The sequence below is a fragment of the Canis lupus genome, chromosome 9, assembly GCF_011100685.1.
Source record: "Canis lupus familiaris isolate Mischka breed German Shepherd chromosome 9, alternate assembly UU_Cfam_GSD_1.0, whole genome shotgun sequence".
Classification (NCBI taxonomy): Eukaryota; Metazoa; Chordata; class Mammalia; order Carnivora; family Canidae; genus Canis; species Canis lupus.
In genome coordinates this window covers 31,769,154-31,792,481 of record NC_049230.1, presented here as the reverse complement: position 1 = coordinate 31,792,481, position 23,328 = coordinate 31,769,154, and the positions used below count along the sequence as shown (strand labels likewise).

The 23,328-nt window shown below is 44.2% G+C and overlaps 1 long non-coding RNA gene across 1 annotated transcript; it reads right to left on the bottom strand.

Annotated features, from left to right (window-relative positions):
• Positions 1-677: 677 nt before the first annotated feature.
• On the bottom strand, positions 678-21,629 carry LOC119876649. The gene is made up of 3 exons (XR_005364559.1): positions 21,199-21,629; positions 16,636-16,713; positions 678-2,416 (listed from the first exon to the last, which is right to left on the bottom strand). It is a non-coding gene; the product is annotated as an uncharacterized LOC119876649 (long non-coding RNA).
• Positions 21,630-23,328: the final 1,699 nt, after the last annotated feature.

The window sequence follows — 23,328 nt, the reverse complement described above, 5'->3', positions numbered from 1 at the left end:
TACTCAGCTCTTCAGAGGCCCTTTGTACACCCACCCCTCCACGTTCCCTTCCTCCCTTCAGAGATGGCCACCACCCTAATTTGTGGAAATCATTTTTTACTTTTCCATTCAGTGTGTCTAAACAACCCCACCACTAAACAAGCTTCTGTTTCTGAAGTTCATATAAATATTCTTTGTGACTTGTTTCATCCTTAAAATTGTTCTTGGACTAACGATGTTTTTAAGCTTGTGAATTCAGGAGTATGTGATCTTCACAAATATTAGTGGCCCTGATGTCACACGGACCAGCTTCAGCCTCCTAGCTCAGCCACTTACTTACCAACAGTGTGGCTCCTCTTTTTCTCCCTTGTAAAATTGAATAAATTATGCCTCTGGACATGACCACCTCAAGAACAGGAAGTGTACTTCATTTGTCTTTCTGTTTTCAGCAGTTCAGCGCCTGCTAGCTGATGAATCCTAAGTGAATAACAGAGTAGGGGGCCCCTGGCTGCTTTAGTTGGTAGAGCATGTGACTCTTAATCTCAGAGTGGTGAGGTCAAGTCCCATGTTGTGCTTGGAGCCTACTTAAAAATAAATAAAATAGGGATGCCTGGGTGGCTCAGTGGTTGAGCATCTGCCTTTTGCTTAGGGCATGATTCCGGAGTCCTGGGATTAAGTCCTACATCGGGCTCCCCACAGAGAGCTAGCATCTCCCTCTGCCTATATCTCTACCTCTCTCTGTGTCTCTCATGAATAAATAAATAAAATCTAAACAAACAAACAAATAAATAAAAATAAAGGAGTAAGGATGAGGTGATATGGTGAGGACCTAGTACCACCTCTAATTCATAGCAAATGTTCAACACATGGTGGGTAAACTTATTACTATTGTCATTATTGTTTTTTGCTTTTTTTTTCTTTTAAGTAAGCTCTACACCCAACATGGGGCTTGAACTCAGACCCTGAGATCAAAGTCCCATGCTCCATCAACTGAGCCAGCCAGGCATCCCCCATTAGTGTTATTTATTTGAATATGCTATGGGAGGCAGCCTCTGAAAGGGCTGCCAGTGATCCCCAACTCCTGGTATTCTTGTACTTGTATCTTCCTTGAGTATGGCCTGGACTTACTAACTCAATTCTAACAAAACAGAATGTGGTAGAAATGATGGGATGTCACATCCAAGAGGAGGTTATAGAAAGCCATGACTTCTACTGTGGGTCCTCTTTCTCACTGCCTCTTGGGCTGCTTATCCTGGAGGAAGTCAGCTGCTATGTCATGAGGTAGTCCTGTGGAGAGGCCAAAGTGATGGGGGCCCATGGCCTGCCAAAAAACATGCATGTGAGCTCAGAAGCCTATTACCCTTCCAGTTGATCCTTCAGGTGAGATGGTGACCCCAACTACAGCTTGACAACAACCTCACACTAGACCTTCAGCCAGAGGCTCCCACCTAAGCCATGCCTGGACTCCTGATGCACAGAAACTGTAAGATAACAAATACTTGCTATTTTAAGCTTCTACATTTGGGGGCAATTTGTTATACAGCAATAGATAACTCATGCACACCCTTCTCTTGGATGAAAGGAGCACTGGCAATTTTTAGAGCATGTGACAGATGAGGAGATGCACTGCTCAGATCTCCATTTAAGGAGATCTTAAATGCCCGATGCAAGGAGTGCAGTTCACTGACAGCCTTGAGGGGCCAGACCAGTTTTCAACCTGAGATCATGGCATGCTCTCCCCAGCTGATGGGTGAGCTGAAGTAGTGGTACAAGGGTCCACCCATCTCTGCCCAATGCAGGCCCCCTTGAATGGGCAGTCTTTGCTTCAGAGCTCTATGCTGGGCTGGCAGAGATTTTGTCTGGTCTGTACTGCATCTTGCCCATCTGTGGGTGTCACTCCCCAATAAACCTCTCTCATTCTCAATCCCACTTTGGCCTCAATCCCTCTTTTACCCATTCTGTAACCAAGGGCAATACCTGCTTCATAGAAATCTGAACTTTCTGGTCAGCTCAGACCTGGGTCTGATACAAACTCCACCCCCTCCTAGCTCTGTGACTCTGGGCAAGTTACTTAACCTTTCTGAGCTTTTTCTTCTCACATGTAAAATGGATGATAGGCTGTGGACTGTGGGCTGCTGGGGTCAGTGAAGGATCTCAAGATGGCCGGGTGAAAACTTGCTCTAAAAACCATTGACTGGGTAGCTTTTGGGGAGATCATACCCTGAAACCAGAAGGCCATTGCCAACTCCCTGAAATCCTGGAATGAGATACTTACCTCCAGGTTGGCTACTCTTCCTGAGAAACCACCTGCTATTGACTGGGCTTACTGTAAGGCCAATGTGGCAAAGGCTGGCTTGGTAGATGACTTTGAGAAGAAGTTTAATGTCCTGATAACTCCTTCTTGTGCCAGAGGATAAATACACTGTCCAGGTGGATGCTGAGGAAAAAGAAGACATGAAAAGCTGTGCTGAGTTTTTGTCTCTTTCAAAGGCCAGGATTGAAGAATATAAAAAAGAGCTCGAGAAGATGAAGAACATAATTCCATTTGATCAGATGACCATTGAGCACCTGAATAAAGTCTTCCCAAAAACCAAATTAGACAATAAAAAGTATCCCTATTGGCCTCACAAGCCAATCAAAAATTTATAAACTTGAGTTGGGGAGAAAGCCCTGGCCCTTATATTATAAACTTTGGACATTAAAGATAATGATATGGAAATAAATAAATAAATAAATAAATAAATAAAATGGATGATAAATAATGTGGAGCTCAGGTGAAATATTTATAGAGTATATAACAGAATGTGGAGCACATAGTAAGTGCTAAATAAAGGATAACTATTGCATATCCACAGAACACACACCAACTAGCCACTTAACATTTTCCATAAAGTTGTATTGGAAATCAGTTCAAGATACTGTGTAGTGTATCTATATGGTAGATCCTGTTTTTTCTTTTTTAAAGATTTTATTTATTTATTTATTAAAGATACAGAGAGAGAAAGGCAGAGACACAGGCAGAGGGAGAAGCAGGCTCCATGCAGGGAGCCCAACGTGGGACTCGATCCCGGGACTCCAGGATCACACCCTGGACCAAAGGCAGCACTAAACCGCTGAGCCACCCAGGCTGCCCTCTATAGTAGATCTTTGACATTCATGAGGATTATACCCATTACCCTTATGAAAACTACCAAATGCCCCCATAGCACATATTATCACCCATAAAATGAAATAAAGTACAACTGAACATTATCCATGACATTTTAACATCCTTAATAGTTCTGTAAACAGGGAACTAAACCTTTATAAAGCTGTTAAGTTGTGCCAAAGCAATTTAGTGAATTGTTTCTCTTGTTTGCATTGGACTTCATCACATCGAAGGACTGAGTCACCTCTAAATGCCACCTTTTTAATAAACCCAGACATCTGAAATTTAACATGCCCAAACCTATTCCTCCCACAATCTGCTTCACTTTGGTAGATAATTCCAAGCCAGAAAACAGGAAGCCATCTATGGCACCTCCCTCTCTCTCATTCCCACCTTTGATCCAATAGCATGTTTTGTCTTTTTGTTTTCCCTTCAAAATGCCCTAAACCCAAGCACCTCTATCTGGCTCCATTGACGCTGCTCTGGCCTCTTTCTTCTCTTTCAAGAACCTCCTAAATGGATTCCTCTTGCATTTGGAATAAAGAGCAAAATCATTGCCAAGGCTTAGAGGCTTTGCATGAGCTGGCCTCTGCCCCTCTGCAATACTACCTCCACTCCCCAAACACGCTGGAGTGCCAACTTTGCTCCTCCTATAGGACCATCCCACAGGCACTTCCTGTGTCTGGAACTCCTCTCCACCTACTCTTTGCATTGCACACTCCTTCTCTGCCTTCAGTTCTGAATCTCCATGGCACCTACTAACCACCTTCTGAAGTAGGTTCCAGGGACGCGTGGGTGGCTCAGTGGTTGAGCATCTGCCTTTGGCTCAGGGCGTGATCCTGGAGTCTGGGATGGTGTCCTGCATCAGGCTCCCTGCATGGAGTCTGCTTCTCCCTCTGCCTATGTCTCTGCCTCTTTCTGTGTGCCTCTCATGAATAAATAAATAAAATCTAAAAAAAAAAAAAAAGTAGGTTCCATCACCCACAGCCTCCTCCCACTGTCAACTGCAGCAGCCAGGCCATTTCCTTTGTTGCATGCATCCCAATTTGCCATGACATACTTGTTTATTTATTGAAGGCTTTCCTCAGTTCATTGCAGCTTCTTTGAGTGCATGAGTCTTCCTTATCCTTTTTGCTCAATCAGTGCTAAGCCCGGGGCTGGCCATACCATAGGTTTAGTAAACACCTTTCGAATGGATTTCCCAGCTAAGTATGCCTATTTTGTCCTTAACAGTCATTTTCCCCCAATTGCAAAAGCCATATGTTTTCATTGTATAAAAGATTATATTTAAATACAGATTTAAGAAAAGGATAAAACTGTGTCATCTCTCATTTAAATTTACAGACAGCCACCATTAACCCCCAGATACATGCTTCTAGGGCAATTGTAATGCATCTTAACCACATATATAGGGACATATATGTTCCCAAGTCCTTCAGCTCTCTGTGGTCACTCTTACAACAGCCAAATAGAACATCTTGGTCCCCATGCACACCCTGAGGGAAATCAGGCCTTCCGGAGGGGCAGTAATGGGGGCTTGGCATCCTTGTTTACAAGGAGTAAAGAGTACAGATGGTAGCATTCAGTGACAGCCTCTGGGGAGGTCCCCAGAAGCAGAGGAGGAGCAGCTCACATGGACAGCAACCCAGAGCTGGTCAAGAGAGGGAAACATACGGTTCATAATAAATGTGTCTGACTTAGAGTTTCCCACCAGTCTAGATTTCCTCGTGCTTCTTGAGACAGCCTGAACCTCTGAACTAACCCAGTCCTATTTCAGCCAACCTGCTTGGCAAAGCTGAGGCTAATGGCATGTCCAGACAAACAGAGAGGAACAATTACCAACAAGTGAGGTTAACCTCAGCCAGACTTAACCAAATGTGGGAAAAGTCTGAAAAGTCTAGGAGCCCCCAGAGCCATTTAGAATGCATGTGGAGGGATGCCTCGGTGGCTCAGTGGTTGGGCACCTGCCTTCGGCTCAGGGCGTGACCCTGGGATCTGGGATTGAGTCCTGCATCAGGCTCCCTGCATGGGGTCTGCTTCTCCCTCTGCCTGTGTCTCTGCCTCTCTCTCTGTGTGTGTCTCTCATGAATAAATAAATAAATATTTTTTAAAAAATAGAATGCATGTATAGTCATGCAGAGTGGGACAAGGGAGCCACTGGGCCATTTCATGATCAGACCAGATGAACAGGACGTGGCCAGACACTTTCCATGGGAGTTTATTTTCCCAACAACCCTGCAGGGCAGGGGATGTGTTTTTCACCCCTTTCACAGGGAGGTTAAGTCACGTGACCAGAGTGACCCAGCTAGAGGGGACAGAGCTGGGATTGGAACAAATCTGTTGGACTTTAGCATCTGAATTCTTTCTGTGGGTCAGAAAGATAGATAAAATGATAGCATCAAAACATGTTATTCATGGCATGGTCCTATGTTGTTAGAAAGTCATGAAAATAACAACTAATATTTATCACCTTGTGCTAAAATTCATATGTACATGACTTCATTTACTCCCCCCTGATAATCCTATAAAGAGGGCACGGTTATTTGTCTTGCTTTTACAGATGAGGAGACTGAAGTGCAGAGAATCAGAATGATTTGTCCAAGGTCTAGTAAATACCTGTGCTAGAAATCGAACCCAGAGAATCTTGCTCCCAAACACACCCATTTATGGCCTGTGCTATGCTCCTCCCAACAGAACCAGAGGCCAGCAGCTTTCAGGCGCTACTTGCAATAGTTCCAAAGCGCTGTCCAGGAGGAGGGACAGGACTACCCAGATCATGGAGATGGGGAGCTCTGGGGTTTGGCAGTGCTGAATCCATATTTAGCCCGGCCACCTCACCTTGGGTCTGCCCCTCAGCTCAGCTCCAGGCCTCCATTTTTCCACCCCTGAACACCTCTGGTTGCCATCTCCTTCCTGCCATTTTGCCAGGACTGTGATGTGAACTCACAGAGGAACGAAAGTGCCACAGCCCTGCTGGGGCTTTCCTACCTCCTGCATCCAGCACCGTTCTCTCTCTTTTTCTCACCTTATGTCAACAGACTGTGGGACTCAGCGCCTCCTTAGTTTCCAGAAAGATTGTGCTCGCCCACACACATAACAGGGAACACCATCTACTTGAATGAAGGTTGAAAGCACAGCTGGGGAAGGGGACCCACAGCCCACCACTCACAGAAAACCATTATTCTAGTTTCATTCTTCAGCACTTCTCTCCAGCCTGCCACCCAATTGTTTGGCATCCCCACCTTGGCTTTTTCCCCACACATATCCCCTGCCGTCCGGGGTGGCAGATGGTAGCCCAGAAAGGACTTCTCTCTTCTCTGTGTCTTTGCTTTTCACTTTCCCCCTCACCCCCTGGGCTCACACAGATTCCTCTAAGAGCCTTGTCTGGCGTAGCCACTATCTTTTTTTTTTTTTTTTTTTTAACTTATTAAGTAAGCTCAACACCCAATGTGGGGCTTGAATTCAGGACCCTGAGATCGAAAGTCCCACGCTCTAGCAACTGAGCCAGCCAAGTACCCCAACCACTGCATTTTCTTATATAGTACATCCTTTGCATCCTCCATCCAGCCCAGGTGATTTGTTAAAGGATTTGCTCTAAATAAGTGCTGTTCTCACCCCTGCTTAGAATCCTAATTAATGCATGAGCTCCCTCTACCTCCCACTGCCTTCACTGAAATGAAGATCTCTAGAAAGAGGATGTTGGAAAAGCCTAGCCAGAGCTATGGTGCCCATGGTGTGGAGTGGGGTGGGGTGGGGGGTGGGGGGTAGTTCAACTGCCTTTGCCTGTACTGGCCTTTTCTCCACTTCCTCCCTTTTTAAAGGTCATTGGCTTCAAAGGTCTTGGCAAGTGTGTCCCAAACTTTTATTTTTCCATCTGTGGGTTTCTAGCTCCTCCTAACAGCAAGAGGGATTTGTCTCTGGTGAAGGCTGCCAAAGGTAGTGGCAGGAATCTCTCAGAGAGCAATTACCTTGAAGAGCCTTCCCTGGAGAACAGGCTCTTTCTCTTCCAAATTGGAAAATTCTCACATTGTGCCAATTAGTCCAGAGGGCACTTGGAACTTTACCAGCTGAAATACGAAGGACTCTTAAAGGGAAAGTGAGCAAGGAATGAAGGCGCCCTTCCCTGTGCTGTGGCAGCAGGCAGGTGGCTTTCAGAAAGCACAGGTTAATAATGAGCCGTTATCCTGGCTGAACACACTGGAATAGAATGTTAAAACTCATCACCAATTAAAGTTAAATGCAAGGCTTACCTCTCCCTCCCCTGCTCCCCAAGAGAGTATAGATTTCATTGCCAGGTTCTCCTTTACCCTAGAGGTGAAATACCTATTCTGAAAAAGACATAATATCAGAAACCTTTTTTAAAAAAGATTTTATGTATTTATTCATGAGAGACACAGAGACAGAGGCAGAGGGAGAAGCAGGCTCCATGCAGGGAGCCCGACATGGGACTCAATCCCGGGACCCCGGGATCATGCCCTGAGCTGAAGGCAGATGCTCAACTGCTGAGCCACCCAGGCGTCCTTACCAGAAACCTTCTAAAATCCACACATGAATAGATAATTTGACCTGCTGAAAGTTAATTATTTATCATAACAGGAGAACGGCTGAGGATGGTTGAATGTTTTCATTATATTGGCTTTGGGATGCACTGCACGATTTCTTTTTTTGTGTGTGTGCGTGTGTGTGTGTGTGATTTTATTTATTTATAGGAGAGAGCACATGCAAGAGACAGGGAGAGAGAGAGAACAGGGGCAGAGGGAGAGGGGACTTTGGGATCTTGGCCTGAGCCAAAGACAGACACTTAACTGACTGAGCCACCCAGGTGCCCCTGCATGATTTCTTTTGAGACAGATTTGCTACCTCTGTCAGGCTTTGCCTAAAACAACACTTAACTTTGTTTGTTTGCTTTCCCCACATGGGCAGCAACTGCCTGGAGTAGTCCAGAGGTGTGCATACTGGCAGGAGGATGGCTGGGTCAGGTTAACACGTTGCCAGTGCAAAATCACACGCTGCATAGCCTCTCTTCTGGCTCACTTGAGAGTTGACTGCGCACAAACCTAGCTTCAGTCCATAGCGAGTTAGGTGGGAAGAGGGAATCTTGCAGAAACTGGCCAGAGCCATCATTCTTGGTTTGGTAGAGGGGACAACATGCAGGGAGTTTGGAAAAGAGAGTGAGCTCTGCACACCAGAGGACATCAAATTAAGCTAACTTGATGCTACTATTTAATTCTGGAGAGAATCATCTGAGTGAAGCTCTTTGCTTTTGAGTCTGACCCTGATTTTCACTGCTGACCAATTCGAACTTTGGCAGGAAGGAGTAAGCACTAGGATTCCTCTAAACATCACAGCAATATATTGCACCTCCCTTCACCACACCCACAAATAACTTTTTAAAAAAGTAATCTCTACACCCAACATGAGGCTCAAACTCACAACACCGAGATATGAAGAGTTGGATGCTTTACTGATTGAGCCAGCTAGGTGCCCAGTAACCATCCTTTTTTTATTCGAGGAACAACAAACAAAAAAACCCTGATTCCCCAATCCTAATGTATTTTATTTTATTTATTTTTTTATTTTAAAAAATATTTTATTTATTTATTCATGAGAGACACAGAGAGAGGCAGAGACACAGGCAGAGGGAGGAGAAGCAGGCTCCATGCAGAGCCCAATGCGGGACTCCATCTCAGAACTCCAGAATCATGTCCTGAGCTGAAGGCAGACGCTCAACCGCTGAGCCACCCAGGTGTCCCAGTCCTAATATTTTAGATCTGACTCCCAAAGTGTGTTTTCAGCAGACTTGATTTACTGTAACCGAAGTACATTCTAGCATAACCTTATTTGAACTTGGCATTTTGCTTTTTAGATTGGCATTGTTGTTTTAAAATATTTTGTCAGTGGTTTTCCTTTTCCCAGCCCAGATGAAAACATGATTTGACTTGAGCTTTTTAGCAAATTAAAACAGGTTATTCTTCTAGGAGCAGAGTTAAATGTGTTCCCAGAAAGATGCCAAATGCCACTTTATTTTTGGTTGCAGTTCTCTCAAGAGGGCCTTTTAATAGTTCTTGGAGTGGGGATGGTAATCTCTGGAAACAAGATAAACTGGGAGAAGATTACCCTGTCCCAAGTCCTTTCTTTTCCCTTATATTCAAGGCAACTATATTAGAAATTGGACGTCGTGAATCTCACAGTTTAACTTGGAATTACCTGCTTGCTGACACTAGATTTTGTGTTGGGACCAGGAATACTTTAAGAAGCTAAACCTAATGATATGGTCTGAAAATACATTTGAAATGCTTCCCATGGCAATAATTCCCAATGTCTCTGGGCTTATGAAATGGAGTGTAGCAATGCCACTCCTAGCTTCTAAAACCACACTGTATTAGAATTAGGTTTAGCAGATGGCTCAGCGGTTGAGCATCTATCTGCCTTCGGCTCACGGTGTGATCTTGGGTCCTGGGATCAAGTCCCACATCGTTCCCTGCAGGGACCCTGCTTCTCCCTCTGCCTCTGTCTCTGCCTCTCTCTGTGTGTCTCTCATGAATAAATAAATAAAATCTTAAAAAAAAAAAAAGAATTAGGTTTGGCCATATGTGGTAGGAAACCCAAACTACCAAGGGCTTAAAATAGAACTTTCTTTCTTTCCCATGAAGAGAGGGAAGTGGTGGAAAAGTGGAATGGTGGCTCTGTACTTCAGAGTCCTCAGAGACCCTGGTTTCTTCCAGCTTTTCTCCCAACTATGCCTGTGCTTTGGTCCTTATGCTCATTACCCCAAAAGCTGTCATGCACTTTCTAGCCACTAAAATGAAAAAAGGGGGGAAAGAGGGCAAAAAAGACCTAATGGGAAAGGTTTTGAGCCATCAACAGGAGAATATTTCTGCTTCTATTTCATTGGCCAAACCTTGGTCACATGGTTGTGCTGCGCTACAAGGGAGGCTGGCAAATGTAGTTCTTTTTTCTAGACAGCAGTGTACCCAGTTAAAAATCCTATTTCTTTGTCATATACTCTAGGGCTTATATTCTTAAAATTCATCAGTGTTTATCAATTTATCTTGAAAAAATTAGAATGGCTCTTGAGATTATTATAGAACAATACAAGATGGTGTAAAATCAGTATTAGAGGGATGCCTGGGTGGCTCAGTGGTTGAGTATCTGCCTTTGGCTCAGGTTGTGACCCCAGGATTGAGTCCCACATCGGGCTCCCTGCATGGAGCCTGCTTCTCCCTCTGCCTATGTCTCTGCCTCTCTCTCTGTGTGTGTCTTTCATGAATGAATAGATAAAATCTTAAAAAAAAAAAAAGAAAGAAGAAAGAAAAGAAAGAAAGAAAGAAAGAAAGAAAGAAAGAAAGAAAGAAAGAAAGAAAGAAAGAAAGAAAAAGAAAGAAAGAAAGAAAGAAAGAAAGAAAGAAATGCCCCACTTGGGCACCTGGGTGGCTTAGTCGGTTGAGTGTCTGCCTTTGGCTTGGGTCATGATCCCAGGGTCCTGGGATCAAGCCCTGTACTGGGCTCCCTGCTTAGCGGGGGAGCCTGCTTTTCCTCCCTCTGCCACTCTCTGCTGTGCTCTCTCACTCTCTCTGTCAAATAAATAAAATCTTTAAAAAAAAGAAAGAAATGCCCCACTCTATAATATTCATATTATTTGTTTTTTTTTTAATTTTTTTTTAATTTTTTATTTATGATAGGCACACAGTGAGAGAGAGAGAGAGAGGCAGAGACACAGGCAGAGGGAGAAGCAGGCTCCATGCACCGGGAGCCCGACATGGGATTCGATCCCGGGTCTCCAGGATCACGCCCTGGGCCAAAGGCAGGCGCTAAACCGCTGCGCCACCCAGGGATCCCAATATTCATATTATTTGACCAGTAATTTTGCTTTTGATAGTTCATAGTAATTAAATACTTCTAAATACAGAAAAAGTTTTAAACAAAACCATTATTAATCACATGGTTATTTATAACTGCACACACACACACACACACACACAAACAAAATGGAATTAGAATACCAAAATGTGAGGGAATGGGCACATCAACTATGGAATATGTTCTTAATGAACTACTATACCTCTGTTAAAAATTAGGTTTACAGGGCAGCCCCGGTGGCTCAGTGGTTTAGCACCGCCTTCAGCCCAGGGCATGATCCTGGAGACCCAGGATTGAGTCCCACGTCAGGTTCCATGCAGGGAGCAGATGCAGGACTTGATCCCAGGACTCCAGGATCTCGCCCTGGGCTAAAGGCAGGGAGGCACTCAACCCCTGAGCCACCCAGGCATCCCAGCATCATTGTTAACACCACTTGTAATGGGAAGTCACCGTTCCAACTTGCCAGCATCAAGGGAAATCCTCTGCTGGAGAAGTCCTGGGGTCTCAAGGGTGTTAGACCTCCACTACATCTGCTCCTTGGCAATTAGAGTGATGTCCTGTGACCCATGCACACTGATCAAATAAAATAAAGCACGGGATATACTTTAAAAATAATCCATTGGGGGGTGCCTAGGAGGGGGCACAGTCAGTTAAGCATCCAACTTTTGACTTCAGCTCAGGTCATGATCTCAGCATCAAGTATTGAGCTCCATGCTCGGCATGGAGCCTGCTTAAGATTCTCTCTCCCTCTGCCCTTCTCACCCCAATCGTGTGCTCTCTCTAGCTCTCTCTCAAAAAATAAACAATAATAATCCATTTTGGAGAGGGTGGTGGAATGTAGAATAGGTAAAAAAAGTTTGCCCATGAGTTGATCATTGTCCAAACAGAGTGATGGGAACATGGTGGCTCATTATACTATCATCTCTACTATCGTATTTGCTTGAAATTTTCCATAATATAATTTTGTAAAAAATAGTACCTAGGATTTACTCCAGTTTCTGAAACTGGCTGGCTAGGCAAAGCCAACAGTTCATTTAATTAAGCATTAACAGCTTTGAACAAAGCAGTGAAATTTAAGGCAGGAGGCAAATATGAATTAGGTACCACTTGTATCATTTAGGGCTGTTTCAGTTGCAAGTGAAGGAAAATATAATTCAAAATGGTTTAAGGAATTCATTGGATTCCACAGGAAAAATTTGGAGAATACTTCTCCCTTCAAATATTATTTGATACAGGGTTCAAATATATCATTACGTTGGGACTCTATTGCTCTCCATTTCTTGGCTCTGCCTTATGCCAAATTAGCCTCCTCTTCAGGTTTCCTGAGGTGTCTCTTGAGGGTCACATCTGTCCTGGTTCAACCCCGGCAGAAAAAAGGTTGTGGCTGCTGTTGGTGTCCAGGAGGGTCCTCCCACCCATGCACACATGCACACACTGTATCGTACATTTCTGCATCCCACCATCATCCGACATGGTTCCTGCACATGGAAGGGGTTCAACAAATGCTTCTGAATACCTCTATAAATGGAAAATGTTGTGCCAGTGTACCATCACGGGATGAGCCAGCCAGACTCAGAGGAGGAACTCAGTACCACCCCAGAGGGAACGGCCTTTCATTAGGCCCATCTGATGACTAATGTTTATTAATTCTGTGGAGGATAACACCATTTGCAGGCTTCTCGAGGGATTAGCCTTTACCAAAACAAAAACAAAAACTAAAACTAAAACACCTTCCTCTTCTGTGGAATGATTAACAATGATAGCAGCTGATGCTCACTGAGGGTTTACTGTATGCCCTTCACACTTAACCATCACAATAACCTTACAATATACCTTTTCATTCTTTTTTAAAAATATATTTCTTTAGGTAATCTCTATACCCAACGTGGAGCTCAAATTTACAACCCCAAGGTCAAGAGTCTCATGCTCTATAGACTGAGCTAGCTTGGCATCCCGGTTATTATTATTATTATCCCTATTTTACAGAAGAGGAGGTTGAGACACAGATCACCTGGGTAGCAGTGACCTGAGCCAGGACTGAATCCAGGTAATTTGTCTATGAGATGATTCTTTTAACCTCTCTGCTTCCTGGTCTTGGAGACGCTTACTTCCAAGCACTCCTTGCTCAACACTGATTTCAGGTTTCTTCCTACTTCTCCAAGTTCTCTTGTAAGTCTGCCTCCTCTGTCAGGTTGTTACATGTTTCAAGTTCCCATAGGATTCTCACTAGGCCTCCCTCTCTCCTCACAGTCTAGACTCTCCCTGGGCAATTCCAAAAAGGCCCCCTGGGTTCAGCAGTCATCAGTAGCAGGGTAGCATTTGCCTACATGCAACAGAAAAAGTCATTATACTATAACTTAACCAAAGAGGGGCTTATTTTTCTAGTAAGACTACCTGATCTGGGACTGGCACAGTAGCTCTACAATGTCATCATTGTCCCTCTCCTGTTCTTCTCCACCATCCTCACACGTAGCTTGCACTTGCATGCTCTTTTTTGCCTTAAGAAAGATGGATGCTCTGCCTCTAGCAAGTTTATATTTGGGGCAGATGGGGAAAAGACAAAACTGCACTCAAGTCTCATCTATCCCTTTGTATAAAGTATGCTGGTAAACTATCCACCTACTTCTCCTTCCCTCCCATTGGGCAAAGCTGGCCATTCCTAGCAGCCAGGGAGTCAGAGAAGGTATCTTCAATGAGGCACACTTCACTCTGAACAAATTTGAGACTGACAGAATGAAGAGAATTTACATATATGCAGTGGAATATTATTCAGCCATAAGAAAGAAGGAAATCCAGCCATTTACAACATGGATGGACCTTGAGAGTACCATGCTAAGTGAGCTAGTAAGTCAGACAGGGAAAGGGAAATACCATATGAAATCAGTTACATGTGGAATTTTAAGAACTCATAAAACTCATAAAACCAGAGAGTAGAATGGTGGTTACCGGGGACTGGGAGATGGGAGAACTGGGGAGATGTTTAAGGTTACAAACTTGCAACTAGTAAATAAGTTCTGGAGATTGAATACACAGTATAGTGATAATAGTCAACCATACTATAAGCTTCAAAGTTGCTAAGAGATTAGATCTTAATCGTTTTCCCCATGAAAAAGAAATGATAATTATGTGACATGAAAGAGCTGTTAGCTAATGTACTCTAGTCATCATATTGCAATGTATTGCAATGTAGCAAGCCAATATGTTGCACACCTTAAACTTACACATTGTTATATCCACTACATCTCAATTAGAAAATGAGAATTAATATTGGACAGGCAACCAATGCACCATTTATACACCACTGATCCCAAATTTACCATTCTATTTCAGACCTCTGCAGAAACTCAAGATGAGTTGAGTTCCCTATTGCCAGAGTTTTACTAACCTCAATCTCTATCCTTGGATCTATCCTCATCACTTTAATTAGGCTCCACTTTTGTAGATCTTTGATACCATCTGTGTGTAAGGCACACATTCTCCACCCTTTCCTTGCAGGGCCTTTTTTTCTCAAATACCTTTTATTTTATATTGCAAATCAAAAGCTATGGTTCCTAATTTTTTTAAAGTAATCTCTACACCCCTACATGACCCCAAGATCAAGAGTTGCATGCTCTACCAAGAGCCAACCAGGTGCCTCTATTTGCATTGTTCTAATAGCGCCAGGCCTCCCTCCCTCCCTTCCTTCCTTCCTTCCTTCCTTCCTTCCTTCCTTCCTTCCTTCCTTCCAAGTAGACTCCATGCCCATTGTAGGGCTTGAACTCACAACCCAGAGATTGAGAGTTGCATACTCCTTGGACTGAGCCTGCCAGGTGCCCCTCTCCAGGCATTTTAGATGTCCCCGGATAATTTGGTGAAGGGCCATACACTCAGTAAGACAGAGAAAAAAATCACAAGTATTAGCATTTCAAAATATTATCTTGTTGTAGATAAAGAATGCTTGTGGCAGTAAATGTAAAGAGAGGCTAACATAAACATAAAGATGAATGACATCAACCATTACAAATCAATTTCATGGGGCAGCCCCGGTGGCCCAGTGGTTTAGCTCCTGCTTAAGCCCAGGGCGTGATCCTGGAGGCCCGGGATCAATCCCACGTCAGGCTCCCTGCATGGAGCCTGCTTCTCCCTCTGCCTGTGTCTCTGGGTCTCTCTCTCTCTCTCTCTCTCTCTCTCTGTCATGAATAAATAAATAAATAAAATCTTTTAAAAAAAATCAATTTCATGGAATTAACTCTGAGTCCAGAAAATGGGAACTATAAAATTTACATAAGTACCTGGAAAGATATTGTGGTTATTATTTTATTTACTATTACTGGTTTATTAGAAAGGATGTAACTCAGGAACAGCCAAATGGAAGGAATACATAGGGTGGGGTATGGGGGCAGGGTGAGGTGCACGGAGCTTCCATATCCTCTGTGTATGTCACCTGTTCAGCACGTTGATTTCTTCACCAGTCTGGAAGCTCCAATCACTGGAAAGTTTTCTATGCAATACTATTCAATTCTGCCCACTAAACAGGCATAAAATAGAAATTCATGACGTTTAAAAACATATCAAAATTAAATTTCCTTAGGGATCAAAACTAGAAGAGCTTATACTTAATCTTTCTAAACTGATTTCCTCATAAATAGGATGATTTTTTTAAGATGTCCATTTCATGAGGTCAGTGTAAAGAATAAATAAGACAAATGAGGCATGTATGAATGCCCAGCATTTCATACACAGCAGGTGCTCAGTAAATGATAGTTGTTCACATGGTATAGTAGTCAGAAATGCAAATTTTAAGATGATAAGGTAGGAAAGGCACATTTTTTTTTCAAAAATTATTTCAAGGTCACACATTTTTAAGAAAAAAGGATCTTATGAAAACTTGTTTCACTTAATGAAACCAAAGTGTCTGCTGATGACCTGATCAGAATCCTATGTATCTCCAAGACCAGACATATTAAGAAACTCCTCATCAAGACCCTGAGGTAATGAAACAGTGCAACCCAAGTTTGGTTCCCAGTTAGATTTGGAATATTGTTGGAGTCCGGAGCCAACAGCCAGGAAAGAATTCTTGAGATGTCTTTGGTACAAAAAGGTGGTTTTATTAAAGCATGGGGATAGAACTCGTGGGCAGAAAGGAGCTGCTGCTTTAGGATTTTGAGGAGCAACTGATTATATACTTTGGGGCTGTGGGATGTAAAGACAAAGGGAAGTTCCAAAAGGATGTTCATATGGTAAAGAAGACTATTACAAGGTACTGGAGGCCTGGCTCTTGTCAAGCTAAGGTTGTTTTCCCCTCTAGCAAAGTATTAACATTAAAAGGGTTGAGAGTTTCCTGGAGGAACTTTATACTCTGCCTGCCTCAAGTATTTGTCAACTGGCTACAGGTTATAAGGACATTTAATTTTATCTACATTTCCTTCTGCCTTTGTTTCCCACATCAGGTCATGCTACAGGTCAACCAGACAGAGCTCTCCAGATCATTCAAAGAAGGAGCACCTGGCAGGAGTCCACGAAAGGTCTCAGAGTGTGGTGAGAGATGGGTGAAAGGGGAGATAGACTTTCTTGTAAAGGCAGCCTTCTCCATTTCTTAGGTAGGCTCTATGCTTCCAACATGATGCCCACAATTTCAGTTCAGCTAATATTTATCAAGTCCTCTTTACCTGTCAGGATGTGGGCCAGGTGCTTGGGATATAGAGATGAGTCAGACACTTTTCTGTTCCCTTGAAGAGCTCTATTGCCTGGTAGAGGAAAAAGATAATGGTGATTCCAGGGACAGTCCTACATCAGAAGCTTTACCAGATGACAGAGAGTCTTATTAATCTGGGGACAACGTGGAGGTGAAGTCAGAGAGGGCTCGTCCAGGTAGTTGAAGTCCTCTAAGATATAAGACAAATCCATTTTGCAGCAAAGAAGGCTTTGGTACACTCAACCTACAACCTGCTTGATAATCAATACCACTGCATGGATATGGACTTCCATAAAGTCCAACCTCACAACAGGCAGCTCTAAGTCACAGCACAGTTCCTTGTGAGAAATGCCCTTCTTGCAGTCACTGAAGACACTACTCCCAAAGATCCGACTATGGCAAACCTCATCTGCCAAAACACTTGGAAAAAGGGCGGCACAAATAAGGAGGCCAAGTTTCTGAAAGGAGGAAATGTGGCAAATTTTCATAAACAGATGAGACAAAAAGTGGGTGTCATCATTAAGTGTTGAAATCCCACCAAAGTAAATGAGGTAGGTAGGAGCCTGCAACAGAGCAAACTCCAATGAGCCAAGAATGAAGCTCGAGGGCCACACTTCCCAATCTGGAAGAGGTCCATCGTGTCCTTCCTCCGTCCTCACCCCGGAATGCCAGCCAGCCAGCCAGCCATCTAATGAACACTGAACACCCTCCCTGCACCAGGGACATGAGGACATCATCACAAGGAGCCTGAGGGTTAGAGTATGGGTAGGGTGCTAGGAGGGGAACTCTCAACCTCATGTGGGGGATCAGAGAAGGCTTCTGGGAGGGGGTCTTGTTTATGCCAAGACCTGAAAGGTAAGTAAGGAAGTAGCCAGGTGGGGAGAAGCAGGACATATCTCATCGAGAAGGGCACGTGACCAGTCCAGGGCTGGCTGTTGGAGTAGGGAGGAGAAATGCCTCTTCCTTATTTCTGGTTTTAAGTCTTCCCTAAAGACTCTTGGCCTCTGGCCCTTAATCCTCCACAGTGAGGAAGGGTGAGTTATTTGGTGGGTATCTGTTTTGTGTTAGTCTCAGCCTATAGACAGTAATGTGATAGCACCAGCCAGGAATGCCTGGGAGCACTCACCTGGGCCCCTACTACTGCTGTGCGCCTCCCCTCCTCCCACTGGCGTCAACCCAGAGGCTGGACTGCAAGATGCACATCCCAATAAGCTTCAGGGAACTTGAACAAAACGAGGTTTATTACTCACAAGCCCCAGAGGGGGCATGACAGCCTGAAGGCCACACCCTGAGATCAAGGATAGAGAGCAGCAGACCCGGGACTCTGCCTTTTCTGAGTTGAGTGTGGGGACCTAGGTTTCACGAGTTCACTCTTTATCGGTGAATTTAAAACATAAGAGCGGGTAAACAAGTTCTGGAGATCTAATGCACTGCATAGCAATTACAATCAATTGTACTATAAAGTTCAAAGTTGCTAAGAAACTAGATCGTAACTGTTTTCATCACACACTCAAAAAATTCTGTGACATGACAGAGGTGCTGGGTCCCGTTGTGCTGTAAGCATGCTACAATACGTAAGTGTAGCAAGTCAACAGCATCCTATGCCTAAGACTTACACCGTGTTGTGTATCCATTATATCTCCATGAGAAAAAGAAAAAGAATAACTTTAAAAATAAAACATAAGAGCAGAATTAGAGCCCAGGAAGGGAAAGGCAGGGACACTCACGTGGCCAGTTATATAGGTCACCCCGGGCTCTCTAAAAGGGGAACTTCATGGATGGGGCAGCCTGGCTCTCTATCTATGTGTGTAGCTGGCAGTGTGTTTATTGGACATGAACGATTTTAAGATGGATGCCTTGGCAATCAAAGGCTTAGTTAATGGCAGGCACTTGTGTCAATGATCTAAAAAGCTAATTGTCAGGCTCTGGCACTACAGTATCATTCAAGTTTGGTGCAAGAAAGAAAAAGCTCTCTAGATGCTTTGGGTAGGAAAGGATTTACCAGGTTTCTGTGCTTACATCATTGGAAAGACTGAGAGGAGGGGAAGAATTGGCTCTAGGATAAGGCCTCCAGGGTCACTCCAAGAAGCCAGGAGAAATGGCCCATGAGTGGGGCTACTACCTTTAAGCCCTCCACTGGACTATTGCCTGAACACAGACCTCCATAGTTGCCAGTCAGAGGCCTGGAGACCTTAGTCAAGAAACTGCCACAAGAGCCTGTTGATATGTTCCAAGAATGAGTGCTGGATGGCTGCTGCAGAACAATCTCATGTTTCTACACCCCAACCTGTTGGCAACAACAACAAAAATAAAAAAGGGGCCACCATCAAATTTGCACCTATTTCCAACTAGACCCCTAGCTACAAAGGAGTCTGTGACTACATTTTTAGCCTTCTGACCTCTGCAGTCAGGAAGGTGCCTTTGAGGGTGGGCTGGAGGTTGGAGAACTGAGCCACAGTACTCATCATCACAGTGGGGCACCGACATTGGTCAGCATTTCTTGACTGGGTAGATCCAATCTAGCATAGGCGCTGGATCTCAGGATTTGGTTTTTCCTTTTTCTCTCTCTACTGGGATAAGTGAGAGGCAGTGTCTGGCTTCCACGGGCCACCTTTCCCTTTGTGGGCTGGTCCAAGGTCAAGATTGGGGACTGGGAGTTAGCAGGTGGATTTTGACTCAAACACTGAGCTATGTCCTCCAATCTATTTTGGTTTTCTTATCTGCTGACTTTTTTGTTTTGGGGTTTGTTTGTTTTTGAATTGTTTCTTGGGAACCCCAGGTGGCTCAGTGGTTTACCGCCGCCTTCAGCCCAGGGCGTGATCCTGGAGACCCGGGATCGAGTCCCACATTGGGCTCCCTCCATGGAGCCTGCTTCTCCCTCTGCCTGTCTCTCTCTCTCTCTCTCTCTCTCTCTGTGTGTGTCCCTCCATGAATAAATAATTTTTTTAAAATTTTTATTTATTTATGATAGTCACAGAGAGAGAGAAAGAGAGAGAGAGAGAGAGAGAGAGAGAGAGGCAGAGACACAGGCAGAGGGAGAAGCAGGCTCCATGCACCGGGAGCCCGATGTGGGATTCGATCCCGGGTCTCCAGGATCGCACCCTGGGCCAAAGGCAGGCGCCAAACCGCTGCACCACCCAGGGATCCCTTTTTAAAAAAATTTTTTTTTTAAATTTACCTCCATGAATAAATAAATAAAATCTTTAAAAAAAATTGTTTCTGAGTGTGGGTAGGGAAAAATACAATGTATGTAGGATCCTCCCAAAAACCCATCTTCTAATATGCTGCAGTGCAAAGAACTAGGGATAGAGAGACACCAAATGAGGCTGAAGAGAATGATTCTATTAGGTCTTCTGGGTCTACTAAGGATTGTGGATTTGAACATAAGGCCACAAGAGAGCCATTAGAGAAGCATATTTGAAGGGATAGGCCTAAAGTAAAAAGGCATTAAGTGGACAAAACAGCAAAATGAGGAGAAACCCATTGCAGGAAGGTACAATGAGCTGGTTCCCTTGTTCTGCCCCTTGTGGGCTGTGTGACCTCTGGGTCTCAATTTCTTCATCTGTAAATTGGGCATAATTAAATCTTTATCTCAGGAGAACAAGAAGGGAAAACTGCCTAGGATGGTGCTTGCCAGAAAAGGGTTGAATCTGAATCCAACTTTGTAATCACTAATGAGGCAAGTTCACAAAATGAATTTGGACGAAAACAAAGTAACCTAAAGCACCCTCTCTCTGAAACCAAACCCCAAACAATGAGTTTGCCTGAGAGCATTTGAAACTTTGTATTGTGGTTACACACTTAACATTCCCAATCTTCCACCCATAGCTGTGGGAACGCAGCCAAGTTATGTGATCTTTCCAAGCCTAGGTTTTCTTTAGTGCTTTAAAATGGCAACAAATAGGGGCAGCCCTGGTGGCTCGGTTTAGCGCCGCCTTCCGCCCAGGGCGTGATCCTGGAGACCCAGGATCGAGTCCCACGTCAGGCTTCCGGCATGGAGCCTGCTTCTCCCTCTGCCTGTGTCTCTCTCTCTCTGTCTCTCTCTCTCTCTCTGTCTCTCATGAATAAATAAATAAAATCTTATTTAAAAAAATGGCAACAAATGATTGTACTTCACTGCAGAAGCCTGGGGGAATCAGATGTGAAAATCCATGCAGAGCGTCTAGCACAGAATAAATGTTCCAAGGCTATGATACAGTGTAGATGTTACATGTTGTTCATCTGGACCAAACTGTCAGAGGAGGAGCAGGTTTGAGACACAACTCCCCCCTGCAAGGCAGGAATGCAGTGTGGTGCAAAGTGAGTGGATGCCAATTCTTAAGGGTCGCACCACTGCTCCTCCCACGTGGCAGGCAGGCATCAGGAGGGATCTAACACATTTTGGTGAGCTCGTTCTTCCACCATAGCAGTGTGGGGAGTGAGGAGAGCCCAAAAGACCACACGTCACCATGCTTTCTCCACTGACCCTATTCCTGACAGAAAGGGATCTGAGGTGAATAAAGATAGAAGCAAGTATGAGAAAACAGTGTCAACCCACCATGGTAGCTGGCTTCTAAAGGATTCCCGATGACGGTCCGGCTCCTGGTACTCAGGCCGTCCTGTAATCCTCTCTGCTCCTGTGTGGGCTGGACCTGTTGACTTGCTCCTAAAGAACAACAGGCCAAAGCGATGAAGTAGCATTTCCGAGATCACTTATTAAAGATGGTGACCTTGATCTTGCTGCACTGACTCCTCTCTTGCTTGCACTGATGAAGCAAGCTGTCACACTGAGCTGCCCTCGGGAGAGGCTTACAGGGCAAGTAACGGAAAGGCCCTCAGAACAACAGCCTGTGAGGAACAGAATCTTGCCGACGACCTCATGAGTGAGCTTGGAAGCAGGTCCCGCTGGAGTCTTGAGGCAACTATAGCCCCGGCCAACCCTGTGATGGCAGCCTAGTGAGAGACTCTTAAGTACAGGACCCAGCTAAGCCACACCCAGGTTCTTTTTGTTCTTTTTTTAAAGATCTTATTTATTTTTTTATTCATGAGAGACATACAGAGAGAAGCAGAGACATAGGCAGAGGAAGAAGCAGGCTCCCCACAGGGAGCCTGAGTGGGACTTGATCCCAGGACCCTGAGATCACGACCTAAGCCACCCAGGCACCCCATACCCAGGTTCTTGACCTACACAAACTATTGGATAATAAATGTTTTAAGTCGCAGTTTATAAGTAATTTATTATGCAGCAATAGATAATTAATCTGCCCAGCAAATAAGAAGTCCCTAGGTCTCTCTTGACTTTGCTTCTTACCAAAGTGGTTGGTTGTCCATCCTGAAGCAGAAAACACAATGAATACAGGGAATACGTTCCCAATAATTACTGCCCAATCTGCCAGCACTCCCTCCCTCAGGCAGCGGAAAGACTAAATGGACCATATAGAACCACAACATCCAATCTTCCTAAATAAGAACTAAGTAAGTGAACGATCTAAGAAATAGCCAGATGAACTGGATGGGGAATTAGAGGATTCCCATAACCACCCTCATTCAAACAGATACATGCACAAAAAAGCAAACACACGAACATGAAAAACACACAAAAAAACCAACGCTCAACTAAAATGGAGGAAGTTAATGAGAGATACAAAAGATAGATGAGGAACATTCCTTCGAAGGTTTATACTAGGAAAGTCTAAATACTTTGCTCCCTCTCAAGGAGATTAGAGCAAACATGAAGTCCAGGAATTAGGAAATGAAGAGGCAAACAAGAAGACATCAATAAGAAGGTGAAACAGCAGCTGGTGTAACTGGGGGAGATTAGGAAAAAGATAGTTATAGAAAATAAAAACGCTTTAGAAACATCAAAAATTGACCAAATTTGGGGCACCTGGTTCAGTCAGAAGAGTGCATGACTCTTGATCACAGGGTCATGAGTTCAAGCTGCATGTTGGGTGTAGGTAGGGGTGACTTAAATAAAACTTAAAAAAATATTGACCAAAAAAAATTTAACTCAGAGTTTACCAAAAATTATAGTAATATTGATGTAGTCTTGTTTTTCCCAGATTTTTTTTTGAGATATAATTGACATATTGTGTGAGTTTCAGGTGTACAATGTATTGATTTGACAGGTTTATACATTGCAAAATGATTAGCACCCTAGTAGTGCTAGCTACTACCTGGCAGCAGTCTTGGTTAAAAGTACCCAGGATGAAAACCAAACGACAAAAAGTGGGAACAAGAAGTTGAAACGATAGGGTAGCCTGGGTGGCTCAGGGGCTAAGCGCCGTCTTCAGCCCAGGGTGTGATCCTGGAGACCCGGGGATCGAGTCCCATATCAGGCTCCCTGCATGGAGCCTGCTTCTCCCTCCGCCTGTGTCTCTGCCTCTTTCTCTCTCTCTCTCTCTCTCTGTCTCTCATGAATAAATAAAATCTTTAAAGAAAAAAAAAGTTGAAACAATGTTCACATAAACAGTGGAAAGCATTGCTGAACTGAAGATCTGAATCCAGAAACCAAAATGCTCACTACAGGGTCACCTGGGTGGCTCAGTGGATTGAGTGTCTGACTCTTGATTTTGGCTCAGGTCATGATCTCAGGGTTGTGAGATCGTGCCCCCTGTCAGGCTCCGAACTCAGCACGAAGATTGCTTGAGATTCTCTCACTCCCTCTCCCTCTGCCCCTCACCCCTCC